At 38.3% G+C, this 13,081-nt stretch overlaps 1 non-coding gene across 1 annotated transcript; it reads left to right on the plus strand.

Annotated features, from left to right (window-relative positions):
• The first annotated feature begins 12,675 nt into the window (after positions 1-12,675).
• On the plus strand, positions 12,676-12,782 carry LOC131181130 (small nucleolar RNA R71). The gene has a single exon (XR_009149758.1). It is a non-coding gene; the product is annotated as a small nucleolar RNA R71 (small nucleolar RNA).
• The last annotated feature ends 299 nt before the right edge of the window (positions 12,783-13,081 follow it).

Here is a 13,081-nt window from a genome sequence, read left to right on the forward strand (position 1 = left end):
ATTCCAGAATATGAAAGTTACTCACTCATGTTGAGTTCAGCAAACATAATAAAAATGAAGTAAAGAACAATAAAAATCCGTTTAAGGAAATGGAATGAAAGAACTGAAGAGGGTTTGTAGCTTTGATTTTTGTGGAACTTCGGCTAAAAAACTCCTCCTTGATACTAATATTCTTCTCCTCAAGATGGCTGAAGAGAGTGCAGAAGCGAGCACTCTTCTGAAACTCCTAAAAAGCTCTGTAAAAAGATTGATCTCCCCCCTTCCTTGATATTTTCTGCTTCTATTTATAATAGCTGTTCTAGGGTTAGGTCATTTTGAGTTCAAAAAGCCTTAGGAGTTTGTTTTGAATCTGTAAACAAGAGTGGGAATTCAGGTTAAGAGACTGGCTGCCGCATGATACATGGCTCGTGTGTCACTACACTGCTTCGGGCCGTGTAACTTACTGGAGCGAAATGGCAGAGTCTTGTATTGGCACAGACGTTTACACGGGTCTGTGTTGGCTACACCGCCTGGTTACACGACCTGTGTACTTTTGTTCTCAGAAAATTCTTCAAGCTTGTGCTCGACAGAGACTTACACGGGTCCTTACAGATTATACGGGTCTAATTACACAACCTGTGTACTTTTGTTCCTCCATTGGCTCTCTGGCTTTCATCTGGCAGAAGGTTACATGGGTTTGTGTCTTTGCTTACACGAGCCGTGTAAGGTGTATTAGCAGCTTTTCACAATCCTTTGGCCTTTCCAAGTTTCCTTCCGGACTCCTATGCCCTGGGGCTTCACCCAAACACCTGAAATGATGCAAAAAACATGGAATTAAGAGCTTGACAATAGAAATTACAAAAAACTAATGAAATCAACTACTATGCATGAGATTACTTACCTAAATGCTATGAGATAGTATACAAATGTGCTTAAAAACATCTATATAATACAAGTGTATCAAATACCCCCAAACTCAAACTTTTGCTTATCCTCAAGTAAAACAAGACTCTGTTTTAAAACACATTTCAAGGGATAACTTAGGAATATAACCAACAATTCAATAAGCACATGATTGAACTTCTCCAATTCTTCATACCATTTACCCTCTTTTAAGGCATAAGGGTTCTAATAGCTGTCCGCTAGAACTTCACCCCTTTCATGGTGTTTCAACTAATTATTCCTCTATACAAGGCCATTAATAAGTAACAAATAACCTGTTTTATTAGGATAGACTTGAGAAACACTTACTCCCCCAAATTTGCCTTTATTGTGGATAATTGTGATGAAGTAACTCAATTCCAACTCCATAGGCATATCTCAATTTTTTATCTCCACTAATGTAGCATACACTTTTCAAAAGATCAAAAGGTTTTTAAAAGGGTTGTAATGGGGCTAAAGGGATAATGACTTGGTTGTCAATGAAAGGTTTTTAGGGAATGCAAATATGAGGATAGCATGTATACATAAAATATCAAGTATACTAAGTTTATTCTACTGATTTTGTATGTAGAGGAAGGGCTTTTTTTTTTTTTATAGTGCCAAGCATGCTTCCATGATACTTATCTCGGGACTTCTTCTTCTTTCTTCTTCTTTTTTTTTTTAATTTATGTCCCTTTTATCCTCTCCTCCAAACTCATTGCTTTTGCTAGGTTAGAAAGGCAAATTTTTCATTGGTTTCAATTTCACACTTGTACTCTTTCTCGATTTCTTCATCCTCTCTCCATTTTCCTTTTTGCACTTAATATACTTTTTACTTTTGCATTTAGCTTCCTCAAAAGGGTAGGTATGTGTTTAGGCTAGGGCTAGGTCAATAATTATGGGTAAACAAGGAAAATCATATAGGTAAAAATATAGGCTCAAGTTGGGTGCAAGAGACATATTGTGACTAAGGGTGGCTAAGGATTACTTTGGCTATATTTGTAACACCCCGAACCTCCGAGTTATGAATAGTACCATTTTTGGTCCGTGACTAGTACTATTTAAAGATACCTTAAGGACCAAAAATAAATAGAAAAATTAATTGAGATAGACACAATAAAAATTCAAGTGACCTAAAAATATAAGGACTCACCGGGTATATTGTAAAAGAGGGATTATGACCCGATAAGGGGCATTTTGGTCAATTCACTTTAAGAGTTAATTTTTGACCAAAATGTCAATTTAATTAAATGAAAATAAAATATTAGATTATGAAGAAATATTGAGGGAAAAATTAGAGTAAAAGTGAAAAGAAAATAAAAGAGGCAAAAATCTAGAATTTAAATTCCATTTTTGACCTAATAAAAATTTAAGGGACCAACGGGCTTTTGACAATTAAACTTAATTAATTAATTAAAAGAAATAAAATGGATATGAAAGAAGACAAACCCCTCCCTTTTATTCCCTATGTGCCGCCACCCATCTTCACTCTTCCTCTCTCTTCTTTTCTCTTCTTCTCCTATCTTCTTCCACCATTGTTTTCCCTTTCAAGTCTTGATTCACTTGAATTCCCTTCATAAATCCCATAACCCACTAAAAGAAAATATTAAAGGGAACTTTGATTGAGGCATTGGAGCAAGTAGAGCAAGAGAAATTGGAAGAAAATTTGAAGTTGGAAAGAAATCACTTGAGATAAGTTTCTTTTCATGTTAGATTAGTTGTATAAGCTTTGAATGAAGTTAACTTATGATGAAATTTCATGAGAAATTGAAAGGAAACATGCATGGAACCTAAATTAGGGTTTTGGCCAAATTGGAGAAAAATTAGGGTTTGATGTATTTTAATAAAAATGATAATGAAATCAAGCTTAGTTGAAGTAGTATGCATGATTAGAGTAAAGAAATTGCATGAAATGTGTATAAATTTAATTATGGGAGATTAGGGTTCATGGGAAAATTGGAGCTTTAGTGCTAGAGAGTGAAATTGGAGTGTGTAGTGTTAAATTATAATCATTTGAGGTTTATTTAGTTTGAATTGACATTAGGTTGATGAATGGAGGTAATGAAATGGTAGGATTAGGGAAAATTGTAAACTTTGGTATTTGAAAATTGTGGGGTTTATGCTAGGATGTTCCACTAATGTGTCAATGCTAAATTATAGTCATTTTGGATGAATTAAATGTGAATTGAGGTCAGTTAGTAGGAATAATTGAAGAAATGAAAAATTGAATCTAGGGCTGAATCTGCACACTAAGTTCAGTGTGTTTGACAGCCCATAAATTGAGCTACACAACTCCAATTGGTGTGAAACTAATTGAGAATGAAACTTAAGATATAGGGCTAGAATTTTCATGAAGAGACCCAACCCAGAAACTGCCCAAAAATTACCTAAAACTTGGCTTGAACTTAGAGACAAAATTCTGGAACCTGCAGAATTTGACCATATGAATAGTAAATTTTGCGTGGCCTTAACTCTCTCTAGAAAACTCCAATTTAGGTGATTCTTGAACTGATGGAAACTTAAAACATAGTAGAATGCTTCATATGGAGAACTTGAGGCCAAATTATGGACTTAACCCAATCAAATTGCTAAGCAAATTTGAATCACCGAATCTGTAGAAATCTAGAAATCTGCAGATTTACCATATGAACAGTAAAATTTGCATGGCCATAACTCTCTCTAGAAAACTCCGATTTAGGCAATTCTTGAACCGATGGAAACCTAAGAGATAATAGAACATTTTGTATGAAGAACATTAGACCAAATTATGGACTTAACTTGATCAAATTGCTGAACGAAATTGGATTGATAAATTTGCTAGAACTAAAATTGCAGGGTGAATAGTAACATAAATAGTAACCGTGTTTTGGTCATAACTTGAGCTACACAGCTCCGAATTAGGCGATTCAAGAAAATAAAGTTAAGACCCGGATGAACAATTTTCGTGAAGAATACCTCACCAAATTATGATCAAAACTAGGTAAAAATTGGATTCAAAGATTGGGGCACCAAGCTGTCCAAAACCAAAATTTTCTAAAAATTTGCAAAGCTAACTTGGGATGCATTAGACATGCATGTAATGAGTTCTTAGCAGCAATTGAGATTGGTATTGAGGTATTCTATTTGTGTATATTCAGTAGAAAAAGAAGTTGGAACGAACAAGGAGAAGTAGATAACAAGGAAGGAGAATTATTGAAGGTTTGTGCACAACTAACCTTTTTCTTTATTTTAACTTTGTAAATTGATTTGAATGAGTTTGATTTGAAATGAGTTTATTTTGAATGAGAAATTTGTGTGTTGCCACCCCTTTTATGGGTTTTATGATGATTTGAATATGTTATTGTTTTGCAAACATGATTATTGATTTAGAAACTCTTGAAAGTTGTTTTGAAACCACAGTTAGCATGACAGTCCCTTCGAAACTCCCTAGTAGTAACGGCTACTTGGGGTTTGATATTTGATATAATTATGTCTCCCATTAATAACGGTTAGTGGGGGTAAGACTACATGAGTACTCATTAGTTAGCTAGCCCTTCCCTCATTAATAACGGTTAGTGAGGTTGAGATTGCTTTGTCGTGGTGTACAACACGGCACTGATCGTGAAATTTTGTGTCATGGCCTGAACTGTGTGTTGATGTTGGCAACACTAATGCTTTGTGAATTGTGATTATGATGTGTGATTTCTCATTTGAAATGTTATTCCAATAAATGGCTCTTATGGACTTAGAACTATTGTGAAGTTTTCATGCTTAAGAAAAATGTGATTTATTATGTTTTGACAAATTATGTTTTACCTTAAGATTTAAAGTTATTAGTTGTGTACCACTGAGTGATATACTCAGCGATAGCTTCTTTATGCTGTCGCAGGTAAGGGAAAGGAGAAAGCTGCCGAGTGAGAGACTTGAAAGCAACATTTTGGTATTGATTGTGGGTATTTATGTTAGGTATACCCTTGTGATTCCTTTGGATGTATTTTGTACTTATATGTATGGATGTACAGACATTGAGCAGTTTGTATTAAAAAGCACTACATTACTAAAGTATTTTGAGTTTGTAATTATTTGTATTTTACTTTGAGACTTATGGAAATGTAACCTTTGTAATATTTAGTCTATCATTATTTCCAATGAATATTTGCATTGAATTTTAACTATTCTCATGCAGTTTTCTGCAAAAGAATTGAAAAGATAAAAAGCTTTGTAGCATAACTAATGGGTTATCGATAGGTGGAGTTCGGTAATTCATTGGGTATGCTACGGAAACATGTCGTGCCTTACCAGGGATAAGGTGTGACAATATCAAAGAGATATGTTAGGATTTCACGTTGATAGGTCTAAGAGATATGTTCTAGAACTAGTGAGGCATTTTCAGGTTTGTTTATATTTCAAGAAATTTTTCCTAACTTCACAAGTTCGATGCGACAAATTAATAGTTATGAAGGGGTTTAATTAGTCTAGTTCCACTAAAGAGATTAGGTTTTTCACAGATAACATGTTAAAATCCCTTTTTGTCTATCCAGATACATTCATTCCTCTATCCCATGGAGTCCAATTATTAAATTACTAGAAATTGGTTATAGTTCTAAGTTTCAAAATTCAAAGTTCAAAATATTCAAAATTTTCAAAAAAAAATTTTTTTCAATATTTTTTTGGAATTTTGATACACAAGAATAATATAGTTGAAATTAAGCAATATAATGATATGCAAGACATGAAATGCACTTGTACCCCCCCAAACTCGAATCAGACATTGTCCTCAATGTCAACATAATATGCAAAATTAGAGAAAACCGTACAAAAATAATAAGAAAGCATATTATGTATTAAGCATGGAAAGGTTGAACAAAAAGCAAATAAAAGAGACCCATGATTACAGTTTAGGACTAAGGTATGTAAGATTTTACAATAAAGAACCTATCCTATAGTCCTAGCTTTAAAAGGTCTCTGATGGTGATGATGGTGATGATGGCTCATCTTCATCGAGCCTCTCCATTAGCATGTCCAGCTTATTGTTGGCTTCCTAGAGGCTGTCCTTGATTGCTTGCATCCTGTTGTTGATGGTGGTCTCCATACGCTATAGGTATGTAAGGACTGGGTCTGTGGGTGGTGGTGTGTATGGAGGCACTCGAGTGGGGGACTCATGAAAGAATGGCTCTTAGGCTTCCGCTTGTGGCTGCGAGATCTCGCCAGGTCCTTCTTGTGCTTTATCTCTCCGAGGGATGACATTCCCTTTGGCATTAAGCAGGTAGCAGGTGTTGCCGACCTTCTTATATATCCCCATAGATATGCAGATGGTTTGATAATTCTTGATGTTCTGTTGACAGAGCGCAGCCTGTGATGAACCCGAAGTGGAGGGCGATGGTTATGATGAGGCCACCAAGCACGATGTGCCCGGTAGGCTGATGACAGAGGCAGCAGAGGTGGTTGCACAAAAAAAAGCCGGTGCTGCAGTGCTACCCGATGACCATACACCACAGGAAAAAGAGCTCGCTGGCATTTACCATGCCAAGGCTATCACCATGGCCCATGATGGTGTGCGCAGCTAACTGGTGCATGTAACGCAGGGCTGGATTGGTGATACCCAAGGATTTTGACTTGCTGGAGTTATAAGGCTCCGTGTTCGGGGCTATGAAACTCCAGAAGTTAATGTTGTTGTAGAGCATGCAGTTCCAAGGGATCTCTTGGTGGCCGGTGCTGTCAAAGCCAAAAATGGCATTGAACTCATCTATATTCATTACTCAGTCAACACCAAGGAGGCAAAATTCAATTCTGCCTCTATCTTCCTTGTCAGTAGGCCATAAGATGGCCTTGAAACTGCCCAAAAACTCCACTATGGTGTCCCGGTATGCAGGGAATTGGAGTTGGGCAAACCTAGTCTATCCGATGCTATCGAGGAGTCCGTTGATCTCGTCTTACAGCCCGATTTGCTCTAGTAGTGTGAAATCCATGTATTTTGTGGAGCTAATTTTTCGAGTGTGAAGCCGGGTGCACATGGCCTTATGGGCATCGTCACGGAATCCCCAAGGAATGGAGATTTTGGGTTGTGGAGCGGCTCGTGGCTGGGGTTACAGTGGAGCTGGTTGAGGAGGGGCTGGTTGAGGAGAGGCTGGTTGAGGAGAGGCTGCCCTTGTTCTTGGGTGTTGGGGTGTCGGCTGAGGGGGAGAAGGTGAGGATTCTCCTCCTTGCCTTGAGAAAGAGCTCATTCTTCGTGCAGATCATTTTACAGGAGCCATTTATCAGTTTTGGGAAAGAGAAGACTAGGGTTTGGTGAAGGAAGAAGAGATTTGAGGGGTTTTTATAGACTAGGAAGGGTGGAAATGAAGGGTTTTTGCATGGGGAGCAGTTTAAGGAAGAGAGGTGCATTTAAAGAGCCATTAGGACCCTTCGTTTTGAGCGTTTTGCTACCCAGGAGTCCCATCTGCAACATGATACACGGGTCATGTATCACTACACGGGTCCCAAAATGTAGAGTCGTGTAAGTTTTTACTCGAAAATTTCAAGTTCTGTCATAGTACACGGCCCGTGTAAATGAGCTCTGGGACCCGTGTAACTTACTGCCTCTCGAGTTGCTTTGCTGAACATGTTACACGGCCCGTGTAAGGTACAAAGGGGATCCATGTAACTTTCTGTCTCCCTCAGAGTTAAAATTTTGCAAGAGTTTTACGGACTTCCAGAATGTTACACGGGGCGTGTGAAACCTATACACGACCTGTGTAATCTTCTGATTCTCTAATTTTTTTCCTTATGAAAAATTTTTCTCACCTCAATGCATAAAATGGATGTAAAGGTTAGCAATAGAGCTACTTCCCCAGTTTTGTTCAATTTTCTCTTGTGTGGTTTTGACTTGATGATTCCTCTCCTCTCTTGCTTCTAGCTCCTTACTTTTCCAGAAGGTCCTACAAAATGAAACACTAATGAATATGAAACAAAAATCAAAATAAGAAAGGGAAAGAAGAAAAGTTCAAAAAAATTTTGGGTTACCTCCCAAAAAGCGCTTGTTTATAGTCTTTAGCTGGACTTTGCTTTCATCTTTCATGATCTGTCAGGAGGGTCTTCGAAGGTGCAATTGATTCCCTTCTCTGTGGGTTCTCCTTGAAAGTCAGGCTTCAGCTTCTACCCATTGACTTTGAATGCACCTGAGGTTTTGCTCCACACTTCTACTGCTCCATGCGGGAAGACTTGAGTGACCTTAAAAGGTCCAGACCATCTTGATTTCAGCTTCCCTAGAAAGAGTTTCAATATGGAGTTAAACAATAGGACAAGTTCCCCTTCTTTAATTTCCTTCCTTGAGATGTGCTTGTCGAGCCATCTTTTGGTTTTGTCTTTGAAGATCTTGGCATTTTCATATGCGTTCTGTCGGATTTCTTCCAACTCATTCAGTTGTAGGAGCCTTTTTTTACCAGTAGCTTTAAGGTCAAAGTTTAGGATCTGAATTGTCCAGTAAGCTTTATGCTCAAGTTCGACAGGGAGATGGCATGATTTTCCATAAACCAGTCGAAAGGGTGTTGTGCCAATTGGGGTTTTATATGCAGTGTGGTATGCCCACAGTGCATCATCTAACTTTTTGCACCAGTCCTTTCTAGATCGGTTTACAGTTTTCTCTAGAATCCGCTTCAGTTCCCTATTTGAGATTTCTACTTGGCCGCTGGTTTGAGGATGATAAGGTGTGGCCACCTTATGAGTTACTCCATACTTTTTCAATAGTGTTTCAAATTGTTGGTTGCAGAAGTGACTTCTTCCATCACTGATTATTGCTCCTGGTGTACCAAATCTTGTGAAGATATTCTTCTTAAGGAACCTTGTGACCACTCTAGTATCGTTGGTTAATGTGGCTATTGCTTCTACCCATTTTGACACATAATCAACACCAACCAGAATATACTTATTTCCATGGGAAGAGGGGAATGGACCCATGAAGTCTTTCCCCCATACATCAAAAAATTCTACCTCAAGTATACCATGAAGTGGCATTTCATTCCTTCTTAAAGTGTTACCTGTTCTTTAGCATTGATCACAAGCTAGCACGAAGGATCTCACATCCTTGAACAGATTAGGCCAGTAGAATCCAGCTTACAAAATTTTAGCTGCTGTTTTTGTGGTGCCAAAGTGTCCCCCATAAAATGATGAATGGCAGTGTTGCAGAATGCTCTCTATTTCCTCTTTCGGTATGCATATTCTTATCAGTCCATCATTACATCTCTTGTACAGAAGAGGTTCCTCCCATGTATAGAACCGCACATTATGCAAAAATTTCTTCTTTTGCTGATAAGTCATGTTTGGAGGCAATACCCTGCATATAAGAAAATTAACAAAGTCAGCATACCATGGGGCTTGGGAGAATGCTAGTAATTGCTCATCAGGAAATGAATCATCAATTGGCAAATCCTTAAAGTCCCCTGTGTACTCTAATTTCAGCATGGAAAGATGGTCAGCCACTACATTTTCGGATCCCTTTTTATCCTTGATTTCAAGGTCAAATTCTTGCAGGAGTAAAATCCATCGAATCAGCCTTGGTTTCACCTCTTTCTTGTTCAAAAGGTACCAGGTGGCAGCATGATCTGTGAATACAATGACTTTTGATCCAATTAAGTAGGATCTGAATTTGTCCATTGCGAACACCACTGCTAGGAATTCCTTCTCTGTGGTGGCATAATTGATTTGCTCATCATCGAGTGTTTTGCTGGCATAATAAATGGCATGAAGCTTTTTATCTTTTCTTTGCCCGAGCACCGCTCTAACTGTAAAGGCACTCGCATCGCACATCACCTCGAATGGTAGCTCCCAATCTGGTGGTTGTATTATTGGTGCTAAGATCAGAGCTTCTTTGATCCTGTTAAAAGAGACAAGGCAATTTTCATCAAAATCAAAGGGAATATCTTGACTTAACAGGTTGATAAGTGGCTTAGCTATTTTGGAAAAATTTTTAATGAATCTTCTGTAGAACCCTGCATGTCCCAAAAAGCTTTGCACTCCCTTGACTGATGTTAGTGGTAGCATGTTTTCAATGATCTCAATTTTTGCCTTATCAACCTCAATTCCTCTTTCTGATATCAAATGTCCCATAACTATACCTTCTCTTACCATGAAGTGTCATTTTTCCAAATTTAGGACCAGGTTTGATTCTTCACATCTTTGCAATACATTAGATAAATTAGCTAGGCAATCATCAAAAGTAGTTCTATAGACAGAAAAATCATCCATAAAAACTTCCATGATATTTTCAATATAATAAAAAAAAAATAGCAAACATGCATCTTTGGAAAGTGGCAGGGGCATTACAAAGACCAAAGGGCATCCTTCTATATGCAAATGTTCCATAAGGGCATGTGAATGTGGTCTTTTCTTGGTCTTCTGGGTGAATAGAAATTTGAAAGAACCCCTAGTACCCATCTAGATAATAGAAGTAAGAGTGTTTCGCTTACCTTTCTAACATTTGGTCAATGAAAGGGAGAGGAAAATGGTCTTTTTCTGGTGGCACTGTTCAATTTCCTATAATCTATGCACATTCGCCAACCAGTGACTACCCTAGTAGGGATCAGTTCATTGTTTGCATTTTGGATAATAGTTGTCCCACCCTTCTTAGGAATTACATATACTGGACTAACCCATTTACTATCAGAAATTGGGTATATGATACCTGCATCTAATAGTTTCAAAATTTCTTTCTTGACTACTTCTTTCATGTTTGGGTTAAGTCTTCTTTGGTGCTCGATAGTGGGTTTACTGTTTTTTTCCATAGGTATCCTATGCATGCAAATCGAGGGGTTAATCCCTTTCAGGTCTTCTATTTTATACCCTATGGCCTTATTATGGGTCCTAAGTTCTCTTAGCAATTTTTCCTCTTCTATCTTAGACAAGCTAGCATTGATTATAATAGGATATTTAGAGTTTGAGTCTAGAAATGCATACCTTAGTGAGGAGGAGAGAGGTTTCAGTTCTACCTGTTTGGTGTTTTCCTGGAGCTTGCCCTTGGGCTGTTCCTCCTTCAACTTCTCCATCTCGGAAGCTTGAGCTAAGTGTAGGGGTGGATGAGCTGCTAACTATTGTGCACAGGCTGCTATTTCTGTGTTTTCATTATTCATTGTGTGGCTATGCAGAATACATGCTTCAAGAGGATCTTTAGGATGTATCTTATGAAATTCCTCTTTAACTTGTTTGTCAATTATGTCAACCTTGAAGCATTCATCAAGTTCAAATTTGTGTTTTATTGTGTCGAGCAAGTTGAATTCCACTTCTTCTTCTCCTACCTTAAGGGTTAGTCGCCCATTTTTTATGTTTATAATTGCTCCGGCAGTTGCCAAGAATGGTCTTCCCAGGATGATAGGGATCTGAACATCTTCTTCCATCTCAAGGAAGAATTTGCCCACTTTGATGGGGATTTTCTCAAGTATGCCCATAAGATATTTAACAAATCGATCAGCCAATTGCAGTGAAATTGTTATGGGCTCTAGTTCTTCGATCTCCAGTTTTTTGCATAATGATAGAGGCATTAAACTCACACTTGTCCCAAGATCACAGAGGGCCTTGTTTATTTTCTTGTTGCCAATGAGGCAGGGTATAAGGAAACTTCCTTTGATTTTTCAACTTTGGAGGCAATTTGTTTTGCAGTATGGCACTGCATTCCTCTGTTAGAGCAACTGTCTCATAGTCTTCCAGTTTTCTTTTCTTTGACAGGATTTCCTTAAGAAATTTGGCATAGGATGGCATCTGAGAGAGTGCTTCAGTGAAGGGAATGTTGATATAAAGTTTCTGTAAAACTTCTAAAAACTTTCTAAACTGCTTGTCCAATTTGGCTTTCTGAAATCTCTGAGGAAAAGGTAGGGGAAGCTGGTATGGCTCTGGTAACTTCTTTTTCTTCCCTGCTTCCTCTTCCTGATCTTTCTTGGCTTCTTCCTCCTTTTTCTCTGCTTGGCTTTCAGATTTTTCTAAGGTCGTACTAGAGTTCTCCCACTCCTCAATATAACTGCCTTACAATGCTCCCTTGGGTTTATCTCTGGTTGACTAAGCAGTTTACCAGCAGCCTTACTTGAAGAACTTGCTTGCTGAGCAATTTGATTCTCTAGCACCTTATTATGGATAGCAAGTTGGTCCATTTTGGAAGTCAGCTATTTAATCAATTCATTCTATTGTTGTTGAGCTGCTAGGAAACCTTTCATCATGGATTCCATGGCCATCTTCAGTTCAGGTTGCTGAGGTTAAGGAGGCGGCAGTTGTTGTGCAAAGTTTTGGCCTCTGTTCTGAAATCCAAGGGGTGCTGGTGGTTTGTACCCCTGTTGTTTGTTTATTGGCTGATTCTGTTGGTTTGACCATGAGAAATTTGGGTGGTTCCTCCATCCAGGGTTGTAAGTGTTTGATTATGGATTGTTGGGCTATCTCTGGTTGAAGTTTCCTCCATTATTCACATAGTTCATCTGTTCTGTGGGAGGTTCATTGAAGCTGTTAAATTCTGAGGTTGTATATCCTCCTCCATAGTTATCACAATGCTGGTTACTTGTACCAACTATGTTGGCTTGCATTCTGTCAAGTCTCTTTGTGAGCTAATTAAATTGAGCATTTATCATGCTTAGGGCATCCACCTCCAGGACTCCTGCTATTCTCCTTGCCATTCCTCTTTCATTTGACCACTCATAATTATGATATGCAACCCTCTCTAAAAGTTCAAGTGCTTATGTCACTATTTTCTCCATTAGGTCACCTTCTGCAGTCGAATCTACTGTGCTCCTTGTAGAGGGTAGTAACCCATTATAGAAATTTTGCTCTAGTAGCCAATCCTCTATGCCATGGTGTGGACATTCCCTCTGCAGGTCCTTATATCTTTTCCATGCGTCATAGAGTGATTCACCTTCTTTTTGTTTGAAGGTGTTGAGCTCAAGCCTCAGTCTTACAGTCTTTGCAGGTGGGAAATACCTTGCTAGAAAAGCTTGTGACAGGTTTTCCCAAGTGGTGAACGTTCTAGCTGGTTGAGAAAGTAACCACTTCCTTGCTCTGTCTTGAAGAGAGAATGGGAATGTTCTGAGTCTTGTGGCTTGATTAGACACTCCATTCATCTTAAACTTGTCACATAGGGCAAGAAAATACTGGAGGTGGTAGTGTGGATCTTCTGTTAGTGAACCTCCAAACTGGGTTTGTTGAATCATTTGAAGCCATGCTGGCTTTAACTCAAAGTTATTGGCTTCCACTG

The sequence above is a fragment of the Hevea brasiliensis genome, chromosome 6 (assembly GCF_030052815.1).
Source record: "Hevea brasiliensis isolate MT/VB/25A 57/8 chromosome 6, ASM3005281v1, whole genome shotgun sequence".
Classification (NCBI taxonomy): Eukaryota; Viridiplantae; Streptophyta; class Magnoliopsida; order Malpighiales; family Euphorbiaceae; genus Hevea; species Hevea brasiliensis.